The sequence below is a fragment of the Andrena cerasifolii genome, chromosome 12 (genome assembly GCF_050908995.1).
Source record: "Andrena cerasifolii isolate SP2316 chromosome 12, iyAndCera1_principal, whole genome shotgun sequence".
NCBI lineage: Eukaryota > Metazoa > Arthropoda > Insecta > Hymenoptera > Andrenidae > Andrena > Andrena cerasifolii.
The window spans coordinates 6,836,344-6,844,291 of NC_135129.1; the positions used below are offsets into that span (position 1 = coordinate 6,836,344).

The following is a 7,948-nucleotide window of genomic DNA, read 5'->3' on the forward strand; positions in this document are numbered from 1 at the left end:
AGCCGCAACGTGACCAATCTCGTCCGTGTTGAACTGCGGTTTGAACGAATGTTTTGCATTTCACTCCCGCGGGCTAATTTATGTGAGAGAAACGCCACCCTCGTTTCACACTCTCTTACCCGGCAGCTCGAGCGTTTTATTTTCACTTAGACCCGCGGACGAGACTCTCAAACAGCCTCTGCCCCACCTTATGTCACCCTCTAGCCTCTCGCGTCTCTCGAATTTTCGGTACCCCAAAATTTTTTATCAAATTCTCACAATTACGTTCTTCCTTTGAACGCACACCCTTCGGGGATTCATCGTGGCTTCCCTAACGAACATCGCCGAAGAAAACATCAGCTCGAGAGCAGGGTATAAACCACCCTTGTGTCGTCTATAAAGTCACCCCCTTCGCTAGGAGACAATTAAAAAGAGTGTCGGCCAGTAATTTGTGGCGCGGTGAGATTCGCGTGGAGCTGAAATTAATATGAGATTCACTGGCGGCGTGCGCGGATCCGGTGCGGAAAAGGAACGGAGAAAGCGCGAGGGGTGGATGTGGAAGAGTAGGAAGAGGGTATATTTAGCACAAAAAGCCTCTAATTTCCAACGAGGGTGTAAAAACGGGGTTGGCACCCGGTCGGGTCGGTATACGCGGGCCGCTTGTTGGGTCTATAAAACGCCGCTTAGCTTTTTTACCTCCTACCTCGACGCTCCCGAAGGGGTGGTTTTAACCCCGTTAAGCTGTTTCCCGTCTTTTCCTGCGTTCCTTTTTTCCGCGGCCGGTAAATTGAGCGCGGACCCTCCTTCCTCCGTCTCATCCCACTGCGGCACCGGTTACACGCGAGCCACCTTTTCCTCTTTTTTCCACTCTTCGCTTCTCCAACCCCCTGCAGTCGTCCAGTTCCTCTCTTTTTACACCGCCCCGTCAGCCACACCGGCCCGTTCGACCCAGATTTCTCTCTCGCCCGCACGATTATCCCCCATTTCACCGTGATTGCGTTCATACTTGGCCCTCCTCCTTTCGCCCAGAATGTTATCGGACTTCAACCCCTCGATGGCCCAACGGTACCACTAGTAACCTTTTCACGGGCTCGTGTCCCGATCGTCGCGGAGAAACGAAATGCTCTTGAGGCGGGCTTGTTCTTTCCGACGCGACGGCGGGACACGGGCTTGCTGGAAGTACGAGATTAATAGACGAACAAATTAGCGCAAAGTTTGGGCAGCAGCCCCGCGTGCACCCGCGCCACTAATCCCGTGCATTAAAAGTTAACGTCGGGGCTGGCTGGCACGGGCTGTGTGTGTCCTCCTGGCATTAGATTTCTGAGTTTCCCCAGCCGAGTTAGGGCAACACCAGATCTGCGTTTCAACTGGAAACTACGTTAGGGACAGATTCGAACCGATCCCCCCCTGTCCGTGGTCCAGTGTGTATCTATGTGGCCGGCTGCAGCCGGACGCCCTTTGGCGTCGGAAGTGGCCGACAACTCGAGGAAACCGGTTCGTCGGTGAAAAATCTTCTCTTCCTTCGACGAACGAAGCTTTCCGCCAGGCTGATCCGAGGAAACCCTTGCAGATGTTCGATCTGAACGGGACAAATGTTAGGGGAGACCGGGGCTAGTTGTTACATTTTTCAGACTTTAATTTTTTATTTTTTTTGCATTCCATATTCAATACTATCAATGACTCTCACTTAAAGTACGTTCTTTCGTCTACCGATGACCGATATCGCGTGTAATTAAACGAAAACCATGACTTTGAAACAAGCCATTTTGAAGGTCGAGACATGTTGTATCAACGTGCCTCGAGTAGGGGCTAGTTGTTACACAATACGGGGCAAGTTGTTACAGGATTAAATTTTACGAAACGAGGCTTATTATGCGAAATATAATTATATTTTCTTGGACAAAAGTAAATTTATTAATGGTAAGAATCTATTACAATAAATATACAATAAAAAGTCTATTTTAAAAATAATAAAAAACTACAAACAAACAACATACAGAGCTGTGTATGGTTGAAACACATCAGCCACTTCATCGTCGAAGTGATAGTCCAAGCGAAAAAAATTTAAACTGCTCTGTAACAACCTGCCCCTGTAACATCTAGCCCCGGTCTCCCCTACTTTAACTCATTGATTGAGACAACTTAGAATTTCAACATATACTATAATGATTCGGAAGATTCGTCAGCCGTAGAAGGGTTAATTCCTGGTATTTATCGTCCAGACTGTACCACGGTAGGAGGTATCTTTAAAATTATAAATTGAGCGGGGGTGGAACCGTAGCCGGCTGGCTCCGCGCGCGCGATATTAATTCCGCGCGTTATCTAAGGTGGCGGCCGCCATTGTAACCGAGTATCCCGTGCCGCTGGGGGGTGAGTAAGAAACTACCCCCAACATTAATCAACCGTCATCTTTGCCGGAAACCGAGCGCTCTCCTATCGCCTTCCCTCCCGTGTTTTTAGCCCCCTTAATAATTCCCAAGCTCGTTGAATCTTCGAGGGTGACGAAGCAGAATCTTTCATCTTTTCGATGTTGCCCATTGCCGCTTCGAGTCGTCGAGCAATCGCGCGGCTAATCCTCGAGGAGCAACGGTGGGAACACTTCTCCCCGAGCGGAGGTGTCTATCGACCGGAAATAATCGAGTCGAGGAATATTTGCGATTCCAAATGGCGAGAGTGGCCACGATGACCTTCGATCAGCCGGAACAACGACCTTGACGTTCTCCACTGGCGAGACGAGGCTTCTCGAATTTCAACAAGATCTCTCGATGCGGGCGGACCTAATTCCGATGGGAGAAGGGGTTAACAAAGGACGAAGGAGAACGGGGTGCTCGCGACGAGAAGGATCTTTAACCCTCTAGTGCATACGCCTGCCTTAAGGCGGGCACCTGTTTAATCGAGGAGTTGGGCGCCTATAATTTTTTTTCTCAGAATTCTCAGTTGCCAGCCTTAAAAGTATTGCCACACCGCGCACATTAGCCTAAGAAACATGCCAATCTGACGTTTGGATTTGACAGAAATCTAGTTTGAAGTGCATTCTTGAGCTAAGCATGCTGCGAAAATTATTTGTGAAAGTAAAGAAATCAAATAAAATACTTCCCGACACCGTACGGCTAAATAAAAATTATTGGTAAGTAGTTTGTGTAGTGATCTATCGAATGGAATATAGATTTGAAAGCAAACAATTTTTTGAATATTTTTTCATAGTTTTTCATTAAAAATAAGGTATTTATTTTATAAAAAAAAACACTACATTTTCTGTGCTTGCTACATGATGCCGCCTTAAGGCGGTGACCCAGAAGGCTGCCCTGGGGGGTCTAGAGTTCCTCCAAATTGAAAACAGACATCGGATTCGGTCTTTTCATCCCCGAATTTGACTAGTCTAATTTTTCCAACTGAATTAAAAATCTATGCACTAGGGGGTTAATTTCACGATCATTTGATCATTACACGGACGGGCGAACGTTCACGTTCGAGAAGGTTCTGGGAAGCGCGTTTTATTGGAAAAAACGCGGTACTTATCAGGGTCGTAATTAGGCGATATTTCAGGCGGCACGTGTCCTTTATCCCGGAGCTTGGATTGCAGCAGCGACGAAACCACCAAAGCTGGAAGATGTTCTGTGAAACGAGGCAGCCCGTTCATCGAGGGAGGTTCGATCCTCGATCGCTGCAGAGACACGTCGATCATCCACCCGCCGAGGGAAGAAGCTGCTGGAGGACGATACGGACAAGAGGAAACAAGAGGAAGTAAGAGATGGTTTGAATAATGACTCGGTTGGCACGTGGGGGTATGGGGGTTTGCCAGTCGGGCGCGCCATCTTGCCTCGGCTCTCTACTTATAATTATTGATGTGGCCCGAACTTTATATAAACTCGAAACTCGTCTCCCTCGCACCGTCGGTTCACCACCACCACCGCCACTACCACCACGACGAGCCGGCACCAGCATCACCAGCCTGGAACCATCTCCTCCGCGTAGCGGGTAGAACCACCCCCCTGAGCCCCGGCCATCCCCTTCACTCCCCAGCCTCCTCCTCTTTCGGCTCTCCAACCAGGCGGCAGGAGGAAATTGTTGGAGTTTTCAAAGTCTGACGTGCAGGATATTATGAACGAGGGTATGGCGTCGTCGAGGAGGTGGAGAAGGTGGTGGAGTAGTAACTGGTGGCGGCACGAGAGGGGCGCAGGGAACACGGGGGTGGAGGTTGGCGAGGTGGAGTGGCGGTACCCAGGCAAAACTACCCACCTCGGCTCACTCTTCTGCCTTCAGAACCACCCACCAGCCCATTCGTCTAGCTTAAACTATATTCCGACCTAACCTCCGCGTAGGTACCTTCCTTCTACCAGACCTCTGCATACTACCCACCATCTGACAGCCGGCCAATACTTGCTCGATGTACCGACACCCTATGCCTCTTTCTTTCCCACTATTTTACCGCCAATCCCTCGCAAGTCTCTACCTCGATCCGATCGCGTTGAATTCTGAAGAAATGGAACAACAAGGTTCGCCAGGACTGCAGTCGCAGACTTTTCAATCCCATAGATCGCGAAGTAGCCGGGTCAGCTGCATTTGGAATACATTAAGCCTCTACTTTGAAGACTTTCGGCTGCACCAGTCGTTGGCCCCGCTACGATAACCGACTTGGTCGCAGCGAGACTGGAATATAGCACGTGCACGAGTATATTGTAAAGGGAGGTGGTAGGCGAGTGCACATATATCTATACAGTGTCTACAGGGGGTAGAAGTATAAGCTTTCCTCTCGCAAATGAGGTAATATATATACAAAAGCTAATACGACCGAAAGTTGCCAACTTGGATGAGTCTCTCCTCCGCCACCTACGAGCTCCTCCGCCACGTTCTCCTCCGCCCTCTTCTCTCCTCGTCCCTCGATTGGAGATCCTCTAAATATTTTAAAGGAGAGCAAGAATTCGGTTTACGAGTTCCTCGGAAACACTTCGATTCAAAGACACCGCTTCGCCATGAAAAATTCCATCTACGCCCGCGTTAATATCTTCCCCGTGAGATCACCTCTTGAGATATCGCGGCGCTCGAGGGCGCTCACCGTTGACCCCTTCGAGCTGACGTTTTAATTTCACGTTCCAGGTAACTGTGACACACGAGATGCCAGCGAATCTACCATTCGAGTCCACCGTACCATTCCTCGCGCCTTCAACTAGGCAGCCGAAGTTGCAGCGCCGGCAAAGGGGGTGAAAAAATCTGGAAGAAGGATAATTTAGCTGGCAATGGAGCAGCTTCCGGCAGACTGGGCCGCGCACAATGTATTCCACGAAGCCCAGTTAATCCCACCTTTCGGATCTGAATTCGAGGTTTCTGTTATACACCGCAGCCTGGCTCGGTCCACCCGATCAAAGTGAATTAAATCGCGGAGGGCGCGTTCCACGCGACTCTCCTCGCTCCCTCCTACTGCCGTCCTCTCGCCACCCTTCAAAAATATTCCGGGAGGAGGCGGAACGCGCGCGTCACGGCCAATTGAAATTACCGCGATAAAGACGCGGAGAGGAGCGCAGGTAAGAGGGAACGAAGAGATACGCTCCTTCGCGAGAATTCCGTGCCCGAAATGGTCGCACTAAAACTGATGCTTGTATTTTATCGGATACGTTAACGGCTCCGTAAATCAGCCACCGTCTCGGCCGTTTCAGGTTTAACGAGTGTTGGTGGACGAGGTAAGACGGAGTTGCTCGCGTTTTACGCTCGGTACCCTCGAGGGAAAATAATTGAGGGTAATTGAATGGCTCCGGGGGGCAATCTTTGAAGAGGAACAAGTTCAAAGTAGGATATTCTCAGAGCTATGGCCGATAGCGTGCCTTTAGTCGAAAGGGGAGTCCAATCGCTGCACAGTGGAGAAATTTCGTGATTTTATAGTCAAAATCACAAAAATAATTTTCATTCTATAAATGCAATTATTAATTACTAATAGTTGCTAATTTTGTAATTATATGTTTTTTTTAAACAGGATCCAGTGTGTCTTGTCTAACATACGACATAACTGTGCCCGAGACTAGTTCACGTGTTATACATTACAAAACTTTTTATTCTTTTTTAAACGATTTTATTCAGCTTCGATCCTCTGTTTGATTGTTTGTATTATGTATGTTTGTTTGTCGACAGAAGCGATAACTCTTCTGCTATGCCCTGCTGCACTGTAGCAGAGGCATGCTCTAACAAAGAAAAAACCGTATAAATGTAAATAATGAAAAAATCTTTATCGTTTGTAATTTTTATAAGTGCTGTTTTTCGGATAATTTAGTTTCTCATATATTAGAACGTAAAAGTGCCGAATTTTATATATTAAAAATAAGGTTTGAAGTTTTGACCACTAAAATGGATATAGTTCTTCAATTGACATTTGTATTAAATTTGTAAAATTCAAAAATTTCATTTCTGTAGTTCTGACCGTAAAATCGCAAAATTTCCCCACTGTGCGCTGGCAGGGATTTCGCAGGACTCCGTGCACTCTTTGCTCCCGGACAGTTGATGAGGATATCCCGCGATCAGGATCGTCGAGGTTTAAAGAGCTCGCGGTATTTTTCACAATCAGCGAAATGGCGGCAGCCAAGTGGGGCCGGATTGAACAAACACGAGCAATCGGTGCGCGCAAGCGATTCGCGAGCTAGGCGGGAACGAAATGGAGAGACGTGGAATATAATCTATCCTGTTTGAGCAGAACTGGCACCGACTGCAAGTTAGAACAAACTCCCAGTGTACTCTGGGAACGTCGTAGCCGGCAACCAATCCACCAGCGTATCAACACCCCTTTCACCCCCTGGTCGCTATCGTTCCCCCTTCGTCGACCGCGAATATCCTGAAATTAGATAAAATAACATCCTCCGCGATCCATCTGGAAATGAGGATGGTGGAGGCTCGACTTTGTTCGCGATCCTGCTGGAAAACCACCCCTGGACTATCCCCAAGCGTTCGATGGTTCTTCCTCTGGTGATAGGAGAGCTCGACGCTAAATACTTATAAATATACATAGAACGTATCACTTTTATTCCATGCGTGGGTGACCGAGAAGAGGCAGAAAACGAGGCAGCGTTTCGGTGAATGTCAAATGCTGCGATAAGGAACGCGAGGGTGACCAAGCTGCAACTTTGCGATGGCGAAATGATAGGAATTCTTCTGTGGCATAGCTCGAAGGGAAACTTGATTCTCAGATTCTATGAAGAACGAGGAGGAAATGGGTAGGCAGCGTATATAGAAGTTGACGCTACCAATCCATCGGCAACGCCACCTTCCACTCCCTTCCCCTCGGTTCTCGCTGGCAATTGGATAAAGCAATATCCTGCGACGGTAAATAGAAATAGGATTGCTATAATTAATCCAAACGCAGCCGAGGCTGGATATTTCCAGCGGAACTGGTTCCCTGAATTCTATAACACGTTGATCGGCGTTCAACTGTTAAACAGATCTAATTCTCAGCCCTTAAGATCGCGCTCGCGCCCTAAGCTGTCAGGGTTCAATGAATTCTCTACGCGTGGCTTGTTTAAAAATCTTTATTGCTGAATTGTATAAAATACATAAGTAACTTGAACGCATGTTGGACCTCCCCTTCCACCACAGCTTCTCCACGGACATCATCGTGCAAAATAAAGAAAAAAATGCGGCAAGGCTGTAAGGGTAGGTCCAGGAGAAGTATGGTGACGAAATTTAATAAACACTCCGTATCTTCCCATGGAATATCTGGTTTTTCCCCAGCTGGGTCGGGTCTCGAATCAAGAAGGTAGAGACGGCGAAGCCGGTGGCTCATGAATATTCATTTCTTGCCGGTTTCTTACAGGAGGTCGACACGGGGGTGAGCACGGAACGGAGCAGCCAGGGCCGTACTTTTAAGCACGAGAGTGGGGGTTCTGGATCAATGCCGAGGCCACGCCTCCTTCGTCTTACATCCTGCACCCTGTTCCTCGCCCCCCAGCAATGCGCCTTCCTTTCCTTTTGCTTTTCCACCCTCTTCATC

General features: G+C 48.3%; 1 long non-coding RNA gene across 1 annotated transcript; it reads left to right on the forward strand.

The window, feature by feature from the left end:
• Positions 1 to 3,528: 3,528 nt before the first annotated feature.
• Positions 3,529 to 7,642, forward strand: LOC143375164 (uncharacterized). Its single transcript, XR_013086826.1, has 3 exons — positions 3,529 to 3,723; positions 5,077 to 5,831; positions 6,426 to 7,642. It is a non-coding gene; the product is annotated as an uncharacterized LOC143375164 (long non-coding RNA).
• Positions 7,643 to 7,948: the final 306 nt, after the last annotated feature.